Genomic DNA, 27,566 nt, shown 5'->3' with positions numbered 1-27,566 from the left:
TAGAAAAAATACGGCAACTTTGAACGAAAACCATTGAAATAATTCGAATTCAATCAAAAATTATCAAGTCAATAAAATTTTTTACACGCAATGGAAATGACATTATTTATATACAAAACAGTTGAAAAATATTCGACAAAAATTTTAAGGGGGTAAAAAAGACCAAAAGACCGGGATATTATAATGGTAAGGGTACGGAGCTGTCTTTGTAATGTACGAAAGTTGTATTCTTAGTGATAGTTAAAAGTCCACCCAGCTTTAGATTGATGAGTACTTGCTTGGCTAGGATGCAAAATCGGTTCATGCTCAATACTGACTATATTAACACTATTTTGAAATTGAGTACGAAACTAAGGAGCCCAGATCTCACAATCACTTGGCTATTGCTGGGTGTTGCGCAACTGCTTTTGTAAGAAACCAATTTGTGCATTTTTTTGTATAGAACTAGAGTCCGGAAATGATACGTTTAAATGCCATTAGGTGGCGTAGATTTTTCTATTATTTTTACTTGGGAATTGAAAATAAAGGAGAACTTTGCTCACTGGAATTTAGAATATGATGCATAGATTTGCAAAGCCATAACTTGCAGTTAGCCATTGTCAACAAAATTTTTTTTAGAGATTGTACGCACAAAAAACACTTTTTAACACTAGAAAGACTGAAATTTAGTATATACCTATATTGCCCAAAAGCAGTAAAAATGACTGGATTGTAAAAGAATAAATAATTTGTAAAGAAATTTTTTTAAATTAATTTTCAATATTTTTTATATTATTTATAGTTATATAACAAGTTATTAGTAAATATTAGCAATAAAAAATTGTATGTTGTACAAAATTCCAAGAAATTTGTTGTACAAAATTCTAAGAAATTGTGTCATTTTATACATCATTGTTTATCTAATTGAAATTAGAAGCAGTCAAAATGACTTCCTTAGGCAATCTAGTGTTAAACACCAAATATTTGAAACTTTGTGCTTGACAACTGGTGTACAAACCGATTGTTCAGAATCGGACATAAATACACATTCATCGGATCGGAGTGCGTGCAGTTAATTCAGCGTTTGTGAAGTGACATTTGAAATTCGAACTGATAAGAGGCATCTATATGACACCGACTGCAATAACTGTCTACCGGCATGCCCAAATTTATGTTCTATGACAAAAATTTGCCAGATATTTGCTTTTTTTTTAATATTTTGCCAGATACTTTTATGTTTTTCAAAAACGTCATTCCGAACAAGTAATTAATCGTTGCAAATGCGTTTCAATATAAAACGCAATCTATTTTGATTACTTTTAATCCATTTTTCATAAACATGTATCTTTTTCATAATCTATTTTTCACTTTTCTCGAGCTATATTTTCCTATCTCATTCGTATATTAAAAAAATGTTGCTGAACATCCACTGTCAACTTTAAACATAATGAAATAGATTTTTAGAAAAATTACAATACCATTTCTTCCTTAATAATTTTGTTAAGAGTTTAGTAATATGATGACACTAAATTTTAAATGAAGATTGAAAGCTTTGAAAAAAGATCCCAAATAGACATGTTTTAGTTACTTTAACGGAAGAACTTAATTAAAGTTAAGTTCTTAGATTTAGAAGATTAATTTTGCTTTTGAACATTTTGATCTTAATTCAATCTAAATCTTCAGTAAATCTTGAAGCGCAAGTTTAATTTCGAAAATCCCGTAAATATCTCTGTTTTCCTTTGAACAACAATGGAACGCTTGATGCAATTATTCCACTTGACCGTGTTTAAAGTCTATGTCTCTAGGAATAAAATTCTTAAATAAAAACAATCCCAAAGTCTAGATAGGCATTAAACCGGAGTTTGGAAGCTTTTTCACAATCTAATTAAGGTCATAAACTTTTTGTTCAGAGTTTCTTAATGAAATTTATATACTGAAAACAATAAAATGAATTTGGTTTAATTTTTTGATGGTCTTCTAACATATCATTCAATCTTCATTTGTACTACCTAAAATAAGAGTTTATTTTTGCATTATTAACTGAAATTAGAGATTTATGTCATGTAATGTTTTTACAAAGGAATAATATAAAAAAACCCAGCTATATGAAAGTCACTGGAAAAATTTAAGTTTTCTTAAAAGTCTTAAAGCAGGAATGTTAACGATAAATAATGGAAAATAATCCATATTTCCATAAAATAAATTAAATAATAAGTATGTAGGTATTTTACATAACCCATAAGAGATTAAATTGTTATGAAAATTTGGTTTTTATTACTGTTATACGCTGCTATTACCATACCACAAAAAATTACGACTATATTTTAAGGTAACGTAAGGTGTACGCAAGTTATTTTACAAATTTTAACCGCTAGCGCCACCTTTGCTGAGCGTTATACCGTTATCCAACCACAAACAGCGAAAATTAGAAATTTATTTAATAACTATGAGCTTGAATAAAAATATATTTTATGTGCATAATAAACAAACATATACACATAGAATAACTACGTGTATAACTTGCAATGATGAAATCAAATATACACAAAAACCACACTAACCGCACATTTATGAAAATTAACTTTTAATTTTTCTGCAGTGAAAATTCCGGAGCATAAATGGTTCAGTAAAACTTTAATTAACGTTACTTTTTAAAAATTGTTTTTTGCTATGTTGGTGTTGATAATAACTGCATATTTAATCATTAATAAATAACTTTCCGAACTAAGAAGAAAAAGGTAAAGGCATATATTTTAACAAGAAAGCAAAGCTTTAGCGAAAGATCCTTTATTCCTTAAGTAAAATCACCATCTGGAGAGTTTTGAAAAATAAATGAAATGCATATATGATTAAAGCTATTTATTATGATGCTCCTTTGAAATGTACTCAAATTTGCATATATTTACGCTTTTATTGAGTAAGTGAAAAACTATCTTAAAAACTTAGTATGAGGATCAAAATTTAATAACTGAATTTGAATAGGATATTGGAAGGTTGGTGAATTGCAAAAAACGATGCATTTTGGATGGTTGATTCAAATTAAATAAACGTTTCGCCTGATAGATTCTATAATCGTTTTAAATGAGATGTCATAAGCAAAGGGTGCCCTATATTTATTGTGCTTTTGAATTCAAATTCATATCGATTTTTCCAGAAGTGATCTTCTATTTTGTGTATTTGTATATTTGTAACAGTGGAAATCGATATTTGTTTGCCAAATAGAAAAGTGGAAATTTTGATATAAGTTGTTTGTCTTTTTTGAAACTGAAACTAGTTTCACTGGTTCTTTTTTAACAAAGTGAACTTTAGTTGAAAAAAATTACTTTTGAACTTTAAAGATTTTTACGTTTAAGCGTGAATAAGTGTAAAAATATACATTTTAGAGAATACTAAACTAACATTTCAGAAAACTTAAACATTAAATAATGATAAGAGAAGTAGAAATAAATAAATAAATAAGTATTTTTATTAACAGGAAAAATATGTAGTTAGTAGAACAGTTTCAAAAACTAAAAAAAAAATTAACAAAAAAGATCGTTTCTCTCTCTCTCTCTCCGTTACAAACTGAGGTTTTGTTAAAAATCTCTTATAATTTTAAAAGAATTTGAATCTCAAATGTGCCATGTAAAACCATTTTAGAGAATAGAAATAAAGAACAGAAGTAAATGGACTTCAGCAAATATTAATAACTAAATAAAATAAATTAATAAACCGTTTTATTAACAGAAAGTTAAGTTGTAAATAGAAGGTTTTTCGAAAACAGAAAGAAATATGTTATTAACAAGAAATTTTAAGGATTAAAAGAAAATGAAATTCAACGTTTACATGAATTGTTTGTTTATGTTATAATTCTTGTCATTTCTTTCGTGTTTATGTAAGTAGTTTTGTTTAAAAAATTTGAACGTAATTTGTACATATCGTTTTGCTTCAACTTGCTATTTTCCAGAAATTTGATTCCAATTGTAACCTCTTAAAAATTTCTACGTCAAAAATATCAGTTAGCTTAAAAATGTTTTAATAAATTTTTTTAGTAAAATATTTCACTAGAGGCAATGAAAGTTTACATAACAAACTAGACACTTGAAAAATTTGAAAGCTAGGTTCCTCTTAAGACATCATCAACATCAGCAAATATAATAATTTTCGACCACTCATCTTATTCTTTTTAAAATTAAATGGTGTTTTCCATTTATATCTATTTTTCATAGGCATATTTTGCGCAGTGTTTTAAATCACAAGACTTCAAAGTATTTCACTGTTGTTGTTGTTGTTATCGCCAACCATTAACGCAGAGGGGGAACGATTGCTCTTGTTTTTTCCAGTGGTGCCATCAATGGACAAGAATTTAGCTTTGCCACACCCATACGTCACACCCGTTTATAGGGCGAACCCATTTATACATCCATTCATTCATCCACAGATCGTAGTTTTGACCTGAACCAGAGAACAATCAATCTCCAATTCAGTACCCCTAGAGGTTTTGATTTGTTATGGTAGTATGGAGGACTTTGTGACCCGATAGATTTAACGTGCAACAGTAAGAATTTACTACAGGGGGAGTCTTCAGCCGGCTGGATTTAAACTTCCATCCTCCCAGTGCCCTGCCAACCTGGCCATTCCCGGCCAAAGCATACCAGTAGATTTAAAACTTGAAATCATACATAGATGTGACTATTGCAGTAGGTGTGAATGAAAGCTATGCGCTCTCAAAAATTTTGTTAATCCATAATTGATGTATAATACAGCAGAAAGAGTTACTAAATATATTGAAATATTCACAAAATGCAATTGAGTTATGGGCATACTGGATTTAAAAGTGAAACTCTTCGGATTTTTTTAAATTTAAACTGATATGGAATTTCTTAGAAAATTTTATTAACTGCCTGGCTTTATTTCGAGACAGATGGCAGCCTAGAAATATAGTAATGTGCAACAATGAAAAAATATAACAATTATCCATCGCTTCTCAAATGTCAGCAGAAAATCTGTCTGTAGAAGCATAATAGGAATAAAAATCAATGCAAAAATCAGTTTCTGTTTCACTTTTGCAGTATTTGAATAAACAAAAAAAAACATAATTTTTGCGGGACTTTCTTTTTCGAAAGTTCACTAACAAAATGTTTTTCTCGCTTCCGTGAAAATGACGGGGTGGAGTGTTCAGCAGTAACGCGCCAATAAGAATAAAACGAATTCATTTCTTTTGCCCGGAAAAAATTTTATTTCTCATTTTACACACCTGATGGCAGTACCAGGATATTTTTAAGGTAATTGTATATAGTTAGTTTATTTTGAACTAGTTGCAGCAGTAATCAAATACATAATACAAATACAAAAGCCAAAAAAATAGGCACTTTTATTACCGCTTTCTTGAAAATTAACCGATCGTTAAGGGGTTAAATGATTATTTCAGCAAAACAAACATTGAAACTCTTTTTAAATCACAATATAAAGCTTATGTCAAACTGCTGAGAAAATTAATGTAAAATTGCAATGAGCGAAATAAAAGAAGAAAAGATATTTTACTACGAAAAATTCCTTTCGTGCAAATTAAGACATAATTTCGCCAATCTAATTGTTATAACATCTTTAAAATGTCAATACAAATAGTGAACATAATAAAATAGAAACAGTTGTAATTTTTAGACAATTTTTTTTTAAAAATTTGGTGAATTTAATATCCCTTGTCTCCGTTAGTGAAATAAAATCAAAGTTTGCTTATTCTCAATAATAATTATCATAAGACAAACCATGAATTGTACAAACTTAAATGGATCAATGACTTGCATAATAGCTGCCCGAGTGTCACATAAATTAGCTTAGGATTTCGAGAGTGACCCCCCTCACATGCCTTTCCCAAATGTTATGTCCCCATAGGGACATAAGTCTATGGCTCCCAATATCCAATTCTATGGCAATAATTCAGTAAGCTGTTTCTCGAAGGAAGTCCATAGACTGCTTTGATCTGTGACAATCAGAATAATAAGGATGGCAAATACCATCGTCTTAAAAGTGACAATCCTCAGAGTGACAATAATTAAGGAATGTTACTATTATCTCAGCAGTTTTATCCAATTGCAGGTGGGTTTAGGGAAATTTTCTCCCATTTTATGGTCTAGATATTTTCTAGAAAATACAAATAAATGAGTTATAGTGATAACAAGACTACTAGGTGGTAATGAAATAAATAAATAAATGCTTCTTTTAAAAGCATAATATTTTGTCCAATAGCCTTTATCCATTCATCAGTAAATTCAAAACAAAAATTACAGAATTCATTTACCTTCCCTCAAAAATTAATTAAAAATGAAGGAAATAAAAATTCCGGATCAATCTAAGCGAAATTTCCCCTTTCACAAATTGTTCGAATCTGAGTACAATTAGTTATATCATAATATTTTTAAATAGATCGTAATAGTTTTATGGGAAAAGGGTAGTTGAAAAGTCAAGATTGCATACCTATTCACACAACACAAAATTATCAATTTATATTTTAGAAATATTTTTAATATTAACGTTTCCATACCTTTAATATTTAGCATTACAATAATTAAGTAAAAAAAAATTTTAAAGTTTTTTTCAAATACTTTAAGTTTTCTACGTAATTTCTTTGAAACTTGCTAATACATGATGCTAACATAAGTGTAAAGGAAAAACTGTAAAATGATTTTTAAAAATTTCATAAGCTACCAAGTACGATTCGTAACAAAATTATGAACAAAAAATTTCAAATGTTTTCCACGCATGCGTGTCATGAAAGCGCTACTTTAAATGCTAATATCATGCGTAATTTTTAACCAATTTTTTTTTCAAAATTCAAATTATTAATTTTTCTATTAACTAAAAATTAATTCAAAAACTTTGTTTGATTTTATTAAATACTTTTAAAGTTATAATAAGGAAATGTAAGGCAAAAAAATATTTTTTTTCATAAAAATTATCCGTTTCTTCAAGAAATTTTCTGTCTTTATTACATAGAATTTTCAAATTAATGTTACAAGTTACAAGCTTATTGTTTTTCTGGCTTAGGATGTACAAAAACACTCTTTTTTTTGTTCGTAATTTATTGCCTGTCCCTCAAATCTCAGAAAAATGTGAACTTTTTTGATAAGTTTGTGAAATCGTTTAATCTAAACACCTCTAAAGTTATAAAACTAATATATTAGTATTTCTTCAGAAATTTGAAAAATATCAAGTACTAAAGGTGTGTCTTCCATTATTGTTGGTTAACCAATCAACTATCTATTCATTTAAAGTAACTTGTTTGCGAATTTTTTACTATCTTCTTTATATGCAATATTTATTAATAATCTTAAAAGTAAGAGAATTTAAAAGTATCGGAGTTTTCAAATTCATACTTTCAACTTTTAAACAATAAATTTTCATTGAAAACTTCTTTATTCATAAAATAATAATAAATTAATAAGAAATGTTAAAAATGACATAAATATTGATCTGCATGCATCGATAGGAGGCACTGAACAATATGAAAGTCAAAGTATTATAACACAGCATTTAAAGCTTTTGAAGAGTAAAAATAAGCACCAAAATCGAAGCAATAATGTAAGAACTATAATTTACTGCAATATTCTTTGACTGCTATAATTTTAAATATTTTGTAATGCATCATCGTCAACACCCAAGTGTCAAAACATTCTTTGAATCCTAATAATACATGTTCTTTTTACGTGAAACATTTAATCATATTTTGATTGGCAGTTTTCCCATAACGTATAAGCATTGGCAAACTTAGCATTATCATTTTTTATTGAAAAAAGAAGCAGGTTAAAACATTTAAAACATTTTTTTTCGTCATTAGATTAATTTTACCTTTTTTCAATTCCCTTTTTATTTTTTCTCTCAAAAGAATATATACTTAAGAACTGAAAAAATAATATAGTTTTCAAGCAATTCTCAACTTTTTGAATTAAATATGAATCAGCAATTCTTTTAAGACATCATTAATTTCACAAAGTAATTAATTGTGAGAAATTCGAAATCCAAATTTCGGAGCAGTAAGAAGCTTAAGTGGTATGCTTGTGTATGTGTAACAATAAGAAAATAAATACCTAGAATAGTAATACTTTTTGTAGGGGCTTCTCTGGTCAAGCCCAAATCCCTTTCCACACGCTATGTAAAATGGAGAGAGAGAGAGTTTGAATCCCACTGTAATCCTGAATGAGTGACAATAAGTAAATAATTCTTTTAAGACATCATTAATTTCACAAATTAAGTTAATTAATTGTGAAAAATTCGAAATCCAAATTTCGGAGCAGTAGGAAGCTTAAGTGGTATGCTTGTGTATGTGTAACAATAAGAAAATAAATACCTAGAATAGTAATACTTTTTGTAGGGGCTTCTCTGGTCAAGCCCAAATCCCTTTCCACACGCTATGTAAAATGGAGAGAGAGAGAGTTTGAATCCCACTGTAATCCTGAATGAGTGACAATAAGTAAATAATTCTTTTAAGACATCATTAATTTCACAAATTAAGTTAATTAATTGTGAAAAATTCGAAATCCAAATTTCGGAGCAGTAGGAAGCTTAAGTGGTATGCTTGTGTATGTGTAACAATAAGAAAATAAATACCTAGAATAGTAATACTTTTTGTAGGGGCTTCTCTGGTCAAGCCCAAATCCCTTTCCACACGCTATGTAAAATGGAGAGAGAGAGAGTTTGAATCCCACTGTAATCCTGAATGAGTGACAATAAGTAAATAATTCTTTTAAGAGATCATTAATTTCACAAATTAAGTTAATTAATTGTGAAAAATTCGAAATCCAAATTTCGGAGCAGTAGGAAGCTTAAGTGGTATGCTTGTGTATGTGTAACAATAAGAAAATAAATACCTAGAATAGTAATACTTTTTGTAGGGGCTTCTCTGGTCAAGCCCAAATCCCTTTCCACACGCTATGTAAAATGGAGAGAGAGAGAGTTTGAATCCCACTGTAATCCTGAATGAGTGACAATAAGTAAATAATTCTTTTAAGACATCATTAATTTCACAAATTAAGTTAATTAATTGTGAAAAATTGGAAATCCAAATTTCGGAGCAGTAGGAAGCTTAAGTGGTATGCTTGTGTATGTGTAACAATAAGAAAATAAATACCTAGAATAGTAATACTTTTTGTAGGGGCTTCTCTGGTCAAGCCCAAATCCCTTTCCACACGCTATGTAAAATGGAGAGAGAGAGAGTTTGAATCCCACTGTAATCCTGAATGAGTGACAATAAGTAAATAATTCTTTTAAGACATCATTAATTTCACAAATTAAGTTAATTAATTGTGAAAAATTCGAAATCCAAATTTCGGAGCAGTAGGAAGCTTAAGTGGTATGCTTGTGTATGTGTAACAATAAGAAAATAAATACCTAGAATAGTAATACTTTTTGTAGGGGCTTCTCTGGTCAAGCCCAAATCCCTTTCCACACGCTATGTAAAATGGAGAGAGAGAGAGTTTGAATCCCACTGTAATCCTGAATGAGTGACAATAAGTAAATAATTCTTTTAAGACATCATTAATTTCACAAATTAAGTTAATTAATTGTGAAAAATTGGAAATCCAAATTTCGGAGCAGTAGGAAGCTTAAGTGGTATGCTTGTGTATGTGTAACAATAAGAAAATAAATACCTAGAATAGTAATACTTTTTGTAGGGGCTTCTCTGGTCAAGCCCAAATCCCTTTCCACACGCTATGTAAAATGGAGAGAGAGAGAGAGTTTGAATCCCACTGTAATCCTGAATGAGTGACAATAAATAAATAATTCTTTTAAGACATCATTAATTTCACAAATTAAGTTAATTAATTGTGAAAAATTCGAAATCCAAATTTCGGAGCAGTAGGAAGCTTAAGTGGTATGCTTGTGTATGTGTAACAATAAGAAAATAAATACCTAGAATAGTAATACTTTTTGTAGGGGCTTCTCTGGTCAAGCCCAAATCCCTTTCCACACGCTATGTAAAATGGAGAGAGAGAGAGAGTTTGAATCCCACTGTAATCCTGAATGAGTGACAATAAGTAAATAATTCTTTTAAGACATCATTAATTTCACAAATTAAGTTAATTAATTGTGAAAAATTCGAAATCCAAATTTCGGAGCAGTAGGAAGCTTAAGTGGTATGCTTGTGTATGTGTAACAATAAGAAAATAAATACCTAGAATAGTAATACTTTTTGTAGGGGCTTCTCTGGTCAAGCCCAAATCCCTTTCCACACGCTATGTAAAATGGAGAGAGAGAGAGTTTGAATCCCACTGTAATCCTGAATGAGTGACAATAAATAAATAATTCTTTTAAGACATCATTAATTTCACAAATTAAGTTAATTAATTGTGAAAAATTCGAAATCCAAATTTCGGAGCAGTAGGAAGCTTAAGTGGTATGCTTGTGTATGTGTAACAATAAGAAAATAAATACCTAGAATAGTAATACTTTTTGTAGGGGTTTCTCTGGTCAAGCCCAAATCCCTTTCCACACGCTATGTAAAATGGAGAGAGAGAGAGAGAGTTTGAATCCCACTGTAATCCTGAATGAGTGACAATAAGTAAATAATTCTTTTAAGACATCATTAATTTCACAAATTAAGTTAATTAATTGTGAAAAATTCGAAATCCAAATTTCGGAGCAGTAGGAAGCTTAAGTGGTATGCTTGTGTATGTGTAACAATAAGAAAATAAATACCTAGAATAGTAATACTTTTTGTAGGGGCTTCTCTGGTCAAGCCCAAATCCCTTTCCACACGCTATGTAAAATGGAGAGAGAGAGAGTTTGAATCCCACTGTAATCCTGAATGAGTGACAATAAGTAAATAATTCTTTTAAGACATCATTAATTTCACAAATTAAGTTAATTAATTGTGAAAAATTCGAAATCCAAATTTCGGAGCAGTAGGAAGCTTAAGTGGTATGCTTGTGTATGTGTAACAATAAGAAAATAAATACCTAGAATAGTAATACTTTTTGTAGGGGCTTCTCTGGTCAAGCCCAAATCCCTTTCCACACGCTATGTAAAATGGAGAGAGAGAGAGTTTGAATCCCACTGTAATCCTGAATGAGTGACAATAAGTAAATAATTCTTTTAAGACATCATTAATTTCACAAATTAAGTTAATTAATTGTGAAAAATTCGAAATCCAAATTTCGGAGCAGTAGGAAGCTTAAGTGGTATGCTTGTGTATGTGTAACAATAAGAAAATAAATACCTAGAATAGTAATACTTTTTGTAGGGGCTTCTCTGGTCAAGCCCAAATCCCTTTCCACACGCTATGTAAAATGGAGAGAGAGAGAGTTTGAATCCCACTGTAATCCTGAATGAGTGACAATAAGTAAATAATTCTTTTAAGACATCATTAATTTCACAAATTAAGTTAATTAATTGTGAAAAATTCGAAATCCAAATTTCGGAGCAGTAGGAAGCTTAAGTGGTATGCTTGTGTATGTGTAACAATAAGAAAATAAATACCTAGAATAGTAATACTTTTTGTAGGGGCTTCTCTGGTCAAGCCCAAATCCCTTTCCACACGCTATGTAAAATGGAGAGAGAGAGAGAGTTTGAATCCCACTGTAATCCTGAATGAGTGACAATAAGTAAATAATTCTTTTAAGACATCATTAATTTCACAAATTAAGTTAATTAATTGTGAAAAATTCGAAATCCAAATTTCGGAGCAGTAGGAAGCTTAAGTGGTATGCTTGTGTATGTGTAACAATAAGAAAATAAATACCTAGAATAGTAATACTTTTTGTAGGGGCTTCTCTGGTCAAGCCCAAATCCCTTTCCACACGCTATGTAAAATGGAGAGAGAGAGAGTTTGAATCCCACTGTAATCCTGAATGAGTGACAATAAGTAAATAATTCTTTTAAGACATCATTAATTTCACAAATTAAGTTAATTAATTGTGAAAAATTCGAAATCCAAATTTCGGAGCAGTAGGAAGCTTAAGTGGTATGCTTGTGTATGTGTAACAATAAGAAAATAAATACCTAGAATAGTAATACTTTTTGTAGGGGCTTCTCTGGTCAAGCCCAAATCCCTTTCCACACGCTATGTAAAATGGAGAGAGAGAGAGTTTGAATCCCACTGTAATCCTGAATGAGTGACAATAAGTAAATAATTCTTTTAAGACATCATTAATTTCACAAATTAAGTTAATTAATTGTGAAAAATTCGAAATCCAAATTTCGGAGCAGTAGGAAGCTTAAGTGGTATGCTTGTGTATGTGTAACAATAAGAAAATAAATACCTAGAATAGTAATACTTTTTGTAGGGGCTTCTCTGGTCAAGCCCAAATCCCTTTCCACACGCTATGTAAAATGGAGAGAGAGAGAGTTTGAATCCCACTGTAATCCTGAATGAGTGACAATAAGTAAATAATTCTTTTAAGACATCATTAATTTCACAAATTAAGTTAATTAATTGTGAAAAATTCGAAATCCAAATTTCGGAGCAGTAGGAAGCTTAAGTGGTATGCTTGTGTATGTGTAACAATAAATAAATAAATACCCAAAATAGTAATACTTTTCACAGGGGCTTCTCTGGTCAAGCCCAAATCCCTTTCCACACGCGATGTAAAATGGAGGGAGAGAGTTTGAATCCCACTGTAATCCTGAATGAGTGACAATAAATAAATAATTCTTCTAAAACATCATTAATTTCGCAAATTAAGTTAATTAATTGTGAAAAATTCGAAATCCAAATTTCGGAGCAGTAAAAAGCTTAAATGGTATGCTTGTGTATGTGTAACAATAAGTAAATAAATACCTAGAATAGTAATTCTTTTTATAGGGGCATCTCTAGACAATCCCAAACCCTTTTCCACACGCTGTGTAAAATGGAGGGAGAGAGCTTGAATCCCACTGTAATCCTAAATGAGTGACAATAAATATATAAATTTGGTTTAAATACGTATACAAGCTTGTCCGCTTAATACATAGAAAGGCTTCTTGTCAAATTAAAGAAGAGATAGTACGAAAATGAGAAAGAATTATATTACATAAACTATATAATACCATACTATATAAACTAAATTATGATACATTTTATACAGCAAAACTATATAAAACCCTCTACATCTACACTTCTAAGACTTAGGTAGAAGGGACAACAATCAAACAATCTTACAGTAATGTAGGATTGTTTGACTTTCAATAAATACTAGGGGGCTTAGTGCATTATTGCCGTTCTGTTAACCACTCTGAAGTGTGAATACAGTAGGATTGATTCCAGATGAAACCCTGGACTTATATTCTTGTTGTCTTTCTCAAACTTGTGCTATCTGTTTTTCAAATTCTGAAAAGAATTTTTAAACTATTCTATGAATTTATAAAACACATGTGAGTGAATAAATGAATCCGACTATCCCCCCCCCCCGCCCATAAAATATATCTGCAACAGACACCACAGCTTGATCTATCCGAGTACAGTAGTTTCAAGATAATTGAAAGCATTATTTAGGCACATTCTCTTTCTAATAGATGAATGTATGATGAAAATAAAATAATAAATCAGCCATATAAATAAGCCGCTGTTTTTTTTTTAAAGTGTAAACAGGCTGATACTATTTTCTTCGGTAAAAGATTTAGGCAAATATTTTGGTAACTTTATCACATTACTTTAAAGCACGGCATAAAAACCATTTATTCGGTTAAATTCACTTTTCAGTTTTGTATTTTTGCTAAATGTATAGTAGTTAGAAATAAAAATTTGAAAACTACAATATCCGGTAAACTGTTAACAAAACGAACGTAAAAATTGCCAAATGAATGATTTAAATCAACCTTTTTCGACCTATCGCCTGTCTTTAGATGTTGATTGTCTCCTATTGCCCCCCCCCAAAAAAAAACGTCGACTGCCATCTATCCCCCTTCTCTCTCTCTCTCTCTCTCTTTTTTTTTTTTGCTTAAAAAAGCATGAGTTGTCACTAATAAGAATCGACAATCTGAATTTTGCAGTTTTTTTTCTTTATTTTTTCAAAAAGAACAGATATTTGAAATAAAATAATTAAAACAAGAGTCCATTTTAATTTTTTTAATTAGAATCTGTGAAAATTGAAAACGTTGATAATTAAAATTTGAAAACTCTATTGTTCATCTTTACGTTGACTGCCTTACCGAAGTATGGCGTGAAAATTCAGAGAGTTCATAAACTTCTTTTATTTACTTTCTAATCTATTTTTTTTTAATACGTGATTCTTTGTCAGAACAATAAGCGATTAGTTTTGTGTACTGTTTCATTTTTGATATTTGCAAGCGAGACGTAGATAAAATGAAAAATTTTCTGAAAACACAAAACCTTAACTAAAAAACTTTCTGCAATTAATTAACTTTAGTGACATGTTTCAACCATTTTGTCACCATCTCTAGGTGGCGAAATTCGTTTGAGAACAGCTGATTTTTTTAAAATGATTTAGTTTTTATGAAACTGTACATTAATTCCTACCATAGGGATAAGTTGAATAAAAGAAAAAGCTAAAAATAGAAATCCAAAAATGCAACATGCAAGAACACTTCTTAAATAATTAGAAAAATGCCTGAAAATTAAGCAAGAAAAAAGTATGTGTTGGTAGCATTTATTCACAGAATGTAATCAACGTTTTTTTTAAAGTATCAAAGCGAGATTTTATTTATTTATTTAACATTTGCGATTATGAATATCAATGTGTAATTTTTAAACCACGCGAATACAAATCTCGATATGTAATTTCAAAATCGAATGGATACGAATCTCGTTTGATTTCAAAATCGCGTGAATACGAATCTCGATGTTTGGTTTTAAAATCGCGTTAATACAAATTTCAATATTTGACTTTAAATCGCGTGAATACGAATTCCGTTGTATATTTTTTATGTTAGTTGAACACGAATCATAATATTGGCTTATACGTGATGCATGATTTAATATCATGAAAATACGAAACACGATGTGTGATTTTAAATCACGCGAATGTGATTTTAAATCGTGTTTGCATAGGTAGGATAAAGCATGAAAACGAATAATTTTTCTTTCTCGGAAATTTGAAAACGATTCTTCGAAAAGGCAGTTTTTTTAAAAAAAATTAAATTGAAAAAAAAAGCAGAAGATACTAAACCGGCATGCCTGAAAGTCATATGCAGAAAGGTGTGAAACAGTAATTCTCATATCAATCTCTGTCAAAAAGCGTTAGGATAAGATAATTTTGATAATTTCGTCTTCTTTTTTTTGTAAAACTAAAGAAATTACTGCGATTGAGACGAATTTTCCTCGAACAATGTTCATACATTCTGCATAACTGCCGCCAGCTTTTTATTGTTATTTTTTTCTACTTTCTTTTGAATATTCATCGCCCCCCTGATCGCACCATTCAGGGGAGAAATGGCCCCCAGAATACTACTTATTTACCAGGAGAAACTTATGTAAATACTGTAATTTATATAGTAAATAAATTTTTTTTGTAGGAAATAACTTTACAAATATGGTATTTTTGCCGGATTTTTTTTCTATGTGCATAGATTTTTACTCCGTTTTTAACAAGGATTTTAAAACAAATTTCCAGCATAGCCTGGTCGGTAGGGAGCTGGCCCCATGTTCGAGAGTTCGTGGGTTCGTACCCCGTTGGCCGAAGAATGACTGAAATGTAGTAAAATGACTGATGCACGTTAAATCTGTCGAGTTGCAAAATTCCTCCATGTTCCCATAACAAATCAAAACCTCTGGGGGTACTGAATTGGAGATTGATCGTTCGCCGATTCAGGTCAAAATTACGATCTGTGGATGTATGAATTGGTCCGCTCTATAAACGGGTGCGACGTATGGTGTGGCAGAAGCCAAATTCTTGGCCATAGATGGCGCCACTAGAAAACAAGAACAATTGCAACCCCTCTGCCTAAACAGGCATACGTCAACAGCAACAACAAATTATGTTTTTGATGTTGATTTCGGAAAACCCTTCATAGATTAATAAACGAAAATGCCTATAATTACAAACAAAAAACAAAGCTTTGAATAAATGTTTAATCGTTTTCTAAAAAAAAAATTCAATTCTTACTTTTTCTTTTCCAGATTTAAAAATATAACAAAAGATCATATTAAAGTTTTCAATGACGCTTAGATCAAGTCGTCATTGTCAATTAATTTAAACTTAAGAGAAATAAAGTAAATATAGTTAAACTTCTAATTAAAAACTCTCTAGACAATATTTTATCCAGCTTAAAAATAATTGTCATCATTTATCTTGTCAAAAAAAGTGCAATGTAATTTAATTGAGTATTTTGTTACTTAAACTAGTTATTTCAATAGAATTATTCGTCTATTGTTCAACTAAAACTGCTGTTAATCTGTAGCTTTCGTATAGTGTCATCAGCCATTCTTGGAATTTGATAAATTACTGGATATCTAATCTTGAAGAAGACGAGAAAATTAAATCAAATTTTTGTTCTTACTTCCGTTACTTAAGCTTTGTCATATAATGCTTAGTATATTAATTTCTGAATTTAAGTTTAAAAAAACCTTTCACGTGAATGAATTTTTATTATTTTCGCACTCGAGTTTAATTTCATTGGTTTTGTAAACGCTATTATTGTACATTAATAGCCTCTAGAAGATTATTTGTATAGTAATTTATCAATTACTTCGAAACAAAAAAAATGATAAGCAATCGTGAATTAGATTATTATCATAAATAATGTTTTCGAAAATTGTAAATAGTTAAATATTATGGGTTTCTATGGCCGGGATAGCCTGGTCAGTAGGGCGCTGCGCCCATGTCCGAGAGTTCATGGGTTCGAACCCCGCCGACCGAATACTCCCGGTGTAGTAAATGTGTCGTAAAGTGACTGATGCACGTTAAATCTGTCGAGTCGCAATAGTCCTCCATGTTCCCGTAACAAATCAATACCTCTAGGGGTACTGGATTGGAGATCGATAATTATCTAATTCAGGTCAAAAATTACGATCTGTGAATGAATGAATGGATGTATGAATGGGTCCGCCCAATAAACGGGTGCAACGTATGGTGTGGCAGAAGTCGAATTCTTGGCATAGATGGCGCCACTGGAAAACAAGAACAGTCGCACCCCCTCTGCATAAACAGGCATACGTCAGCAACATTAGGGCTTCTATAATTGTAATTAAATATACATTGATGAAAAGACAAATTAATTACATTAAGCAACTTCTGTTTCACTTTTATTTCGCAGCTGTGTTATTCTCGAGTAACAATTGAGACTATTAGTGAGATGTTATTACAAAACGTGGAGGTGAAAATTAAGTGACATTTTTAAAACAAGGAAAAAAAGAGACAGTTTTGAAAAAAGAAACGTTTTTTACTTTATTTAATTATAATGTATTGATTTATTTTGCTTAGTTATTAAACATCAGAGATCTTAATATTTGAATGCACTAAGGGACGGTTTTGAGTATCTTCGGCGTGGAAGAATGTTCCAAGTGCAATTTGTCGTTTTGTCTTCATTTTTGATCATGATTCTAAAGATGCACTTTAAAGGTGTTCTTTCTGGAGCATCTTGTATAGATTTTGCAAATTGAAAGCTTGCTGTCAAGAAACAAAAGCAAGGCATAATCTTTATTTCTTCACTCATAAAGAGCAACGGATATTTAAATCAATTTACACGAATTCACTTAGAACATACATTCACTCATCTATTGCACTTTGAATCTGCCATAATATTTAATAATTTATTATTTATTATTGCACATTTTACTGTTCCAAGAGTTACTCCAATTTCGAATCTGTATCTATATCAAATTTAACATAAAAAAAAGCCGCTTTATTTATTGTTTTTTTTTTGCTGATAAAATGTTGAAAATAAATTATAAGCGTTTCAAATAGTTATTTAGAATGTTTTATGATTTCAATGTCCAACAATCAGGATTTTATGATTATTTTATGCCCCATAAAAATTTGTGTTGGATTAGAAAACAACTTCCTTTGAGAAAAATATTAGGCTTCTCAAGGTGCTTACAGTGCATAAAATGTGCAAAAATGTAATATCATCCATATCATCCCATGTAATATGAAATGTATCCATTATTCTATAGTGTTTAATATGCACCTATAACATTCATTTCAGTGAATTCTGTTAAGTAAACTAAAACAATACTTTTTGAACCACATTATCGATCATATTAACTATTTTTACATTGAGATATTATTGTTCAAATTTAACGAAAACATTGTTAACTTTGACAAGCTTGCAACAAATTTTTATTGTATCATTGCTACTGATTTTCTTGTTTAACGTTGAATTAATTCTTTTGAGTGTGTAAGGGATATATACAAAATGAAACTTTATTACAACATGATTTTTGAAAGATATACACCGAAGAGCCATTACATTATGACCACCCTCCACCTATAACAGTGGGCTCACCCAGGTTTTCATGGTTTCTCGCCCAGGAACAATGTTTTCATGGGGCACATTAGGACCCATAATCCTCATAGAAAAATCCCTGACGTCTGTAAGCTACTTGAACATAGTTGCAGACCAGGTTCACCCATTCATGACAAAAGTTTTTCCTGCGGGGTATGGTGTCTACCAACAGGATAATGCATCATGTCATAAGGGTCGAATCGTCATGGATTGGTTCGAGGAACATTCCCGTGGCTTTCAAGTCATGTCTTGGTCCCCAAATTCACCTGACCTTAATCCAATAGAGCATTTGTGGTCCTACTCGGAAAACCAACTTCGTGCTGCCACGCTACCCCCTCGCAATGTGAGGGAATTGCAGGACCAGTTGGTGAGCGCTTGGTACCAGATACCTCAGACTACCTATCAGCACCTTGTAGAATCAATACCACGGCGGGTGCTAACAGTTTTGAGGGCTAAAGGTGGTCCTACATGTCATTAGCAGGGTGGTCGTAATGTAATGGCTCTTCGGTGTACATGTTTGAATGTCGGATTAAAGTTCTCTTTAAATATAATTGTCGACTATATTAAAAGCTCTTATAAAGCAAAAAATACCCCTGCCACGATTTCAAAGGCATTTCTACTTTTGTAAATGGTAATAAAAAGAAAACTTTTAAATAGTGTCCTTTTCCCACTATAACTATCCATTTTTCTTTAACAGCTTATAATGTTAAAAAAACATCGTTGAAACACTGCAGTTTTAAGTTGGTATTGAAAGTGAAATATAGTCTTATTAAAACGAAAAATAATTTTTTAATCGATTATATTTTCTCGCACTCAAATTACATTATCAACTATGCTTATAACTTTGTTCTGTTATAAAGAAAGATACATGATCGTTCAAAAATATATATATTTGAATGATTAATAACATAAATCGGATAAAAAGTCTAAAGAGAAAATCTTCTGCCAAGATTCTCAAGACATTTCTCCTTTTTGTAAATGGTTGTAAAAAATACATTTCTTGAAAAGCATGTTTTTCCATCAACTATCACGAACTATTTTTGTGGCATGATGAACAAGTAGGTAGATTGAATGCATTTGAATTTTAAGGTCGTATAAAGCCTTTTGATCGTCGCTTCATCTCTTTTATTCCGATTTCTTAAAATCTTATTCATTTTATTTCTCTATAGGATTCATCGATTCTTCGTTTTTGAATTTCTTCAGGAAGAGTAGTGTTTCCTCAAAGATTTTTCTGCAACACCAAGAGATCCTCTCCTGGGAATGCAAATAACAGGGGTAAAAGAAGATTCGAAATTCAGGCTGGCGCTTTAGTTTTCCTTCGAAAGTAAGTGAAATCGTGTGGAGTTTTTTTCCTAATTTTTCTTTTCTTCTTTTTAAAATTTGCATCATTGCTTTCATTTTCTTACTATGAAAAAAGTATTGCCGCTTTTTTCATTGTGCTTTGAAATTGGAGAGAGATTAACAAGGCGTGCAAATAATGCTTTTAACAATCTTACTTCGATAGTGTTTATCAGAGCATAAAAATCAGATGAATAAGTACCTAAAAATTATTATTTTTTCAATAATATTTAAATTTTGAATAAAATGTATGAGTCAGATCTATAGTATTTTTTAATCCGCATATCCTTTACTATCTGCAACATCTTAACCTACAATTAATTAAAAAATAAAGTAGGTTATGTAAAAGAAAAATATTTTTACTATAAATATGTATCAAATGTAATTTTACTGTATTATGAATCAAAATAATAAATGTGCAGATTATTGAATTTGAAATTATACTATAAAAGAAACTCTACTGAAGAAATTACATAGATGAAACAATTTTGTAGTAAAATCGTTTTTTAAACCTTCACGCAAATCCATAAGTTAACTGTTATCTAAAAATGGCAAAAAAATTACAATCCTAAATTGCATTAAACCTGGTGACTGGATTTATACTTACTCAGTTCTTATTTTAATGATTTGAAGTACACACCTAAAACATTCAGGTTAATGAAAGCGGACAATAATTTAGGTTAAACTTAAAATGTGTTTTCTTAAAATGCATCGACTTTCTCTATTTTCTATGATTTTTTAACCTATTCTTATTATATTTGTTTCTAAAAATAAGGAAATTTGTTTCTAAAAGCAAACTCCATTGAAAAGTTTTCATTTCATGTGATTTTGCGTTCGGTTGGAAAATTTTTATTTCGGCGTATAAATATTTTTCTTATTTTTCAAAGTAGTGAACATAAATGATTCATATTATGAGTTAAAGAAAGATTTTATTAATGTTACTGAATTTTGTTACTCTGCGTAAATTTGTTCAAATCATTCAGAAACATGGAAAAAATGAACCATATAAGAACTTCGCTTTAGTCATAAGCACTTTTCATTCACTTTTAAACTTCGCTACTCTTTGAAGCAGATCGGACACCGCTATACCTTTCATATATATTTTTCGGACGCTCCAATTGCAAGTAAAAAAATATTTTGGTGATTTTTGTTTATAAAAAACAGTCAAATAGTTACTGAAAAATCTGTAAGATCATTGGAATTATATTAGTAGTAAAATATTAAATTTAAAAAAAGCAGTCTTTCTTTTACCGCAAATAAGTGCAAATTTGAGGAATTATTCTTTGGTAGTGAGCCATGTTTGGAAGATTTGACCTTCCACGCAGAAAGACACCAGTGTTTCTAGTTCCATATTTTTTTTATTTTTTATTTTATAACAGTAGTTGTACAACCGGCCCAATTTCGAATTTACGGCTACTAATGTTCAATTCCGTAGCCTTGTAATTTTGAACCCAGTCCAGAAGACGAGGAAACTCCTGGATCCCTCTCTGGTATGATTTTTTATGGAAACATGGCTGACTTTGTGACCCGACAGATTTAACACTCATTAGTCACCATTTACTGCACCGGGAGTCTTCGGTAGGTGGGGATCGAACCTACGACCTCTTGGACATGGGCCCAGTGCCCCACCAATCATATATATATATATAGCACAATAAAGTCAAAAAAGATAAAAAGAAGAAAAGTGAAGAAAGAGACGGTTTAGTGGTGATTTATTTCATAATCGTCTTTGAACAGTCGATCCAATTTTGGGTTTACGACTATTAAGGTTCAACTCCTCAGCCTCGTAATTTTGAACCCAACCCAGAAGACAAGGGAACTCCTGGACCAAGTATTGGGAGAAATTTGCCTTCGTGGAGGAATTTTTGATATAACAAACCTACATTCAGGTTATATGGAGAGGAAAAATATGAAAACCTCCCAAGGTAAGCCTGATGCAAGGGGACTCTATCTCAAGATACATCTATCACTGAGGATATTTTAAGTCAGCAATGTTGGTGAGAGCATTGTGCGGAATTCATATAGACCAGTTGTCACTGGGATTCGAACCTGGTTCACCTCTTTGGGAGACGAGCGCTCTATCCCCTAAACAGTGGAGATTTTTCGTACTTTACTTTTCTTATTTATTGTACTATACTTTCCTATACATCATTTTAAAATGTAAAGGGATCTTTTCTTTGTATTTAGAGTCGGAGTTTGTTGGCTGATTTCAATCTTCATTTAAATCACTTTATAAATGATACAATAAAAAGAAAACAATTTTGGCAGAGATACTACTTCAGAAATATTTAATAAGACAAAAGGGTTTCCGAAAGCTTTCTTTTTTATCATCAAAAATTAACGGTACATTCTAGAGTTTTTACAGCACACAAATTAAGATGGAAAGCCGACTTTCTTTTAGAAGAAGATTGTTAAAATATTAATGCATACATTTTCCAAAATGTCTACTTTGTATCATACAATATAAAGTACAATGCTTTTTTACAGTAAATATATGGGTGTTTTATTCTTATACGAGAAGAAGGAATGCTTGTCACAATATAGTTAGTGCAAACGTATAACAATTATATAAAGAGATATGCAAAATACAGTGCAAAATATTTGGTATGAATTAGCTACAACCATATTTGATGTTAAGGCAAACAAACAATTTTTACAGTGCATGTAGTTATATTTTTTATTAACTTTTTCACTGTTATACCTTAAAATTATTTATTTATTTGTATTTGTGAGTTTGTTCGATGACAACACATATTTTCATGAGCATTTCCATCAGTTTAATATCTTCATTGCAAAAACATTTCGCTTAGAAACATTTTTAATTATAAATTGGCACTAATTCGTTCTAAAAATTGCTATTTTGTCAAATTTATGAATTTTTTTTGCACTGAAAAAATTTCGTATGTCTGAATGTCAAAAATGATGGCAATTATTTTACATCAAAGTGGTGCTTCACTATGTGTTCCACACAAAACTAAAGGATAGTTCCTGGTGTAGCGAAACACTTAGAATTACTTAGAGTAAAGTAGTAATAACTTAATTATAAGCTTGGAGTAATTAATTCTTAAAACGGTACCTTAAAATGCATTTGCAACTAAAGTATAAAACTAATACAAGTTCATTCTTAAATATAAATTTTTTACATTTACATTTTTAAGTACCGATTTGTAGGTACCATGCTAAAAATTACACGAAATTGACAAATTAACAATTATTTGAATGAATTAATGAGCAAATATTTCTAAAAATGAGCTTCTTTAAAACAAAATTTTCCTTGAATGAAGCTACTAAATTGACTCTAATGAGCTTAAAATTACTGGCTGTTAAGAAGCAAACACACGAAAAATGAATAAATAAGTAAATAAAAACTATAATAGTGACGAAGTAAATAAATTTCCGTTATAAGCATAATAGACATTGTGTTCGTAGTCCCAGTCCTTAATGTTTGCATTTAGAATTACTGTAAAAATTGTAAATTAGCGAAATTAATTAGCGAAAAAAGCGTGATCTAAATCTGGCGGATCATTAACGAGCATAGGACAAAATTAATGGTCACTACCGGCACAGGGCGACTAAGTATAAGAAGTGGTGATAAAAAATAGTATATCAGTCGACACCAGATCTCGACTTTTTTCGTCAAAAATGAACCCCATATTCTGAAAATTATTTTTCTCGTGCTTATTTCTTTAAATGTTTCCTAATTTCAGAAACAAACTTTGCAATATTTGCCATGTTTTGAAAAACTCTCCAAGAAAAGCCTATGACTATTAATGCCCACAATTTCGTTGAAATTTTTCAATTTCTAAAAAGTAGTCCTGTTTTAAAAAGTAGTCTCTGTTTAAAATGCGACAACTGTCAATGGCCAGTATCAAAATTTCCTAATTTTGCTCTATATTAACGAGCAAGGCTAGATTAAAAACATTAAAACATTGCCAATAGAAAAAGAGAAAAAATGGAAGACGAATGTAATAAACACATTCAAGTTTCATTAGGCAATCAAACAGACTGCGATGTTTCTAATCCCATCTGATTCAATATTGAATATATTGATTCTGCAGATTTCGTTATTGCTTTTTTTTCCTTGCTTAAATATTGTTTTGCCATTTCTTATGTGCATTCAGTTTTGATAATGATTTTAAACATATATAAAGAACTGTAATTAGATGCCACGCTTTATTATAAACATATGTACTTTATAAATGAGTAAAATAACTAAAAATCTCCCTCAAGATATGAATTATTTTATTCGGAAATATTATATCGATATTATTTCAATCGGAAATAATATTGATCATATTGTTTTCAATAATTAATTTGTGTTCAAGATCAAAATTATTATAGCTAACTTTTTTTTTTTTTGTAAGAGCATTATAGTAAACTTTCATTGTATAATTTAAACCTGAAATTAATACAGCTTACAGATTTGCATTCTCCAGTTTATTTATCAAAGTTCCGCATACAATTCCATTTATTTATTTCAAAGAGCCAGACAATAAAATTAAGTGCATTCAGTAAACCTCTTAATATATTCAAACCATTACATTAATGGATATTTTAAAAGGTTTAATGTGATGATAGCATATTTATGGCTCATGGGCAATATTTGAAACGTTATAATTTTTGATACTTCGAGACAAATATTGCCTTGCTAACATATTAAAACGTAAGCTAATTAAAGTTTTGCTATAAATAATTAAAGCGTTTTGCATAAATAAGTGGAAATATCAATTTTTAAAATTTCCCTTAGCAAAACTAACGATAAAATAAAACTGGAAAAATATTTCTACGGAAATAAAACTAAAAAGGTTCATTTATATTTCATTGTATTTCATTGTTTAAAACAAAGATATAAAAATATTTTGAATTCAAGTTCTTCGAAGAAAATGCATTTAACTTTCTTAAAGATCGAACAAAAAGATGTCTTAAATCTAACAAAAAAAAGTTTATGATCTAAAAAGCTTTGATATGACACGAAAATAGTTTTTACTTGATGTATCTGTTAACGAAAAATAAAAATCATTGGATATAAAGTTCAAATGGTAAAAAAAGAAGAAAAATCCTATACTTTATTTATATAAACGTTTTGCTTCTGTTTTCTGAGAGTGATAAAAGACATAAATTTTTATTTATTTTTTGTGATTCTTGGTGTTAAATTGATTAAAGTTCTGAGTTCCATTACATAGTAGAACTAAAGCAAAAAAATAAAAAATAAACTTTTGAATTGTACGTTTTATAATAGCTATACACTAAAAATCAAGCACTTCTGTTTATTTTATTTCAATAAGCTTGTTTTATTTCGATAAAAACTTTCATTTGAGGGTAGAACATCGTTTTAAATTGCCTTAGGATACTAACACATTGTTCATCTTGCACCTAAGAGTTAGGCTTTTATATGTATACGTTTTTTCATTGATCAATATATAGTATTCTCTTAATTAATTGGTTCAACACTATGTGTAATAAATTTTATGTATCGAGCGCATGTAGAAATTTCCCGGAAAATGGTAAAGTAATAATTTATTTAATGTTATTTTACCACATTCAAACGAAATAGTCAAATAATCATACATAAGATGATATTCAAACTGTTAACTTTGAAAAAACCGTTTATTAACAGCTTGCGCCTAATACGGTAAAACAACCAGAAATCACACCAACTAGACCCGCCGAATGAGGCCACCTAGTGGTTTGCAGATGGGTACATAGTACAGCCCAGAAGGCTAATCTGTCTATCTCATGACCGACAGAACTGTGGTTCGAGCCCCAGCGTTGACATCACAATATTTCTTACGAGACATGAAGAGTTTCCAGTGTCTTGCACTCCTCTATTTGTGTGAATCTGGGCTATTAGAATACGATGCACTCATTCACACGTAGATAGCAGACTGCTGAACTATCTCCAATGTCCAGTTAATTTTTCTTTTTCACGGTTCACCATGCTGGTTGTAAATGGTTAAAAAACCCGTATAGTTTTGTATTTATGGTTTTATAACAATACCAGCTGTAAACGGTTTAAAAACCGTAAAAGTAAAAAATGCTTTTCACAGTATAGTTTGCGGTTAATTGGATGGACAGACTGCTACCGGATATTTTACCATCATTTTAGAAGGAAAATTCTAACAATGAATGTGAATCTTCTATATTATCATTTTTTTTTTGCGCTCTGTAAATAACAGCAATTTAAATTATTTCAGGTGATTTTTGTTTCTAGAAAAGATAGCCGAAAAATAACTATACATCATTCATTGCTTACGCTGAAAGAAATTCTAGAGCATTTCGAAGCATAATAAATGCCACTCGTAGTTTCAGCAAATTTAATATTGCGCTAAATTAAATATAACATCGCACTTCTTAAACTTGATTACACAATACTGTGATTTAACTTAAAAAGAAACATGGTTTAAATAAATACATTATTAAGGCTGTAGCAAATTTGTGCCGTATTATGGTTCAAGATTGACCCATTTTTTAAAAAGATTAAAAGATTATTGATCTGAGTTACATTACATTTCAGAAAAAATTAACTTATGAGCAATATTACTGAAATAATAGTCATAACGCATTAAGTCTTTAAGCACTTACGTTATTTTAATTTGAACAAAAGTTATTTCTTAATGCCTTAATTATTTTGTATTTTGGTTTCAGACGTATAGTTTGTAAATTAGATTGTCTAACTTTGTTTCGCAGATTAATAGTGTTTTAGGTTATTGGATGCCTTATACCTGTCTTTTGAAGTAATTTATAGATACCAATTAAAATCAAGTTCTTCCCCTATTTTTTTTTAATTTTTAGATTTTTTCTATATTTTTATTTTTTAGTAAATTAATACTTTTACTTCTTTTAAATATATTTAAAGTATTGTAATAATAAATATTCTAGACATATTTTCGAAATATTGCTTTATTAAATTTCATTTAAACATTTTGAAACAATTGCAGTTCAAGTTTAAAATAAGTGAGCATCGTTAAAAATTTTCAGGGAAAAGCATTGAAATTAGGTTTTTGACATGTATAATTTGTATTCAGACAAGCTAAATGAAGACAATAGATAAAAGTTGAAAAAAGTATTTGTCAAGAATATACCTACCTTACGAAGGGGTAATTAAAGTTCATAGTTAAGAATTAAAATTATTTACATTAGTTTGGTGCAATAAACCTAACTCAGAAAATCTCGTTGTAACTTAAATTAAAACTAAAGTAAAACAGTTTGCAAAATATAATAATATCCAAATTCAATCAATCAAATAAATAAGAGGAAAAAAAGCTGGCAGCCAAATAATTTACTTAACTTAGAAAATCAGAAACCAAAATTAAAATTTAACTGTATCAACAACCCAGATTTGTCTTGGGCAATAAGAACAAATTTTCCTAATCGTCTTTGAAATTAAATGATTAAGTGAATTATTAAAAACAGGTGATATTCAAATAATAAATCATTGAATAAGTGCTATTCAATTCCTGCTAAAACCGAAGACATTTACCAACTATGTTCTTTGCTAAGGGGAACGGATCACTGCCATGATAATAATCAAAACTATTTAATTTCTCGATAAACCCAATTAAAATGCCGTTAAACAAGGCTTCATTCTAAATTTGCAAATGATATGGTCATGAAATAAACTTTTAAAATCTTTTTCCATCTTCAAAGCAATTTAAAATAATCAAACACAATTTCCATGCTAATAAACAAATCAGAAATGAACTTTAACTAGGATTTATTATTTTAACATTTATTCCTCATTTTAGTTATTCTTGAAGGCTCCTAAATCATTAGTTAAATTCAGACCATCATATGCTATTGAAAAGATAAGTTTACAGATGGATCATCACGGAGAGCATTAAAGCAACAGTATATTAATCAGTTGATTCAGCTTACTAAAAACACTTTCAAAC

General features: G+C 30.1%; 1 protein-coding gene across 1 annotated transcript in view; it reads left to right on the top strand.

The window, feature by feature from the left end:
• The window catches only part of LOC107437522 (uncharacterized), an 81,883-nt gene that overhangs the window by 40,670 nt on the left and 13,647 nt on the right, over positions 1-27,566 (top strand). Inside the window, exon 2 of the mRNA XM_071187967.2 lies at positions 19,506-19,660. The gene's annotated coding sequence lies outside the window, so the exon portion shown is untranslated. The remainder of the gene's footprint in view (positions 1-19,505; positions 19,661-27,566) is intronic.

This window comes from Parasteatoda tepidariorum, chromosome 11 (genome assembly GCF_982258835.1).
Source record: "Parasteatoda tepidariorum strain Cologne lab strain chromosome 11, Ptep-v5.0, whole genome shotgun sequence".
In the NCBI taxonomy this organism is placed as follows: Eukaryota; Metazoa; Arthropoda; class Arachnida; order Araneae; family Theridiidae; genus Parasteatoda; species Parasteatoda tepidariorum.
Note: the sequence above shows the minus strand (reverse complement) of the source record. Positions and strands in the feature narration are given on the sequence as shown.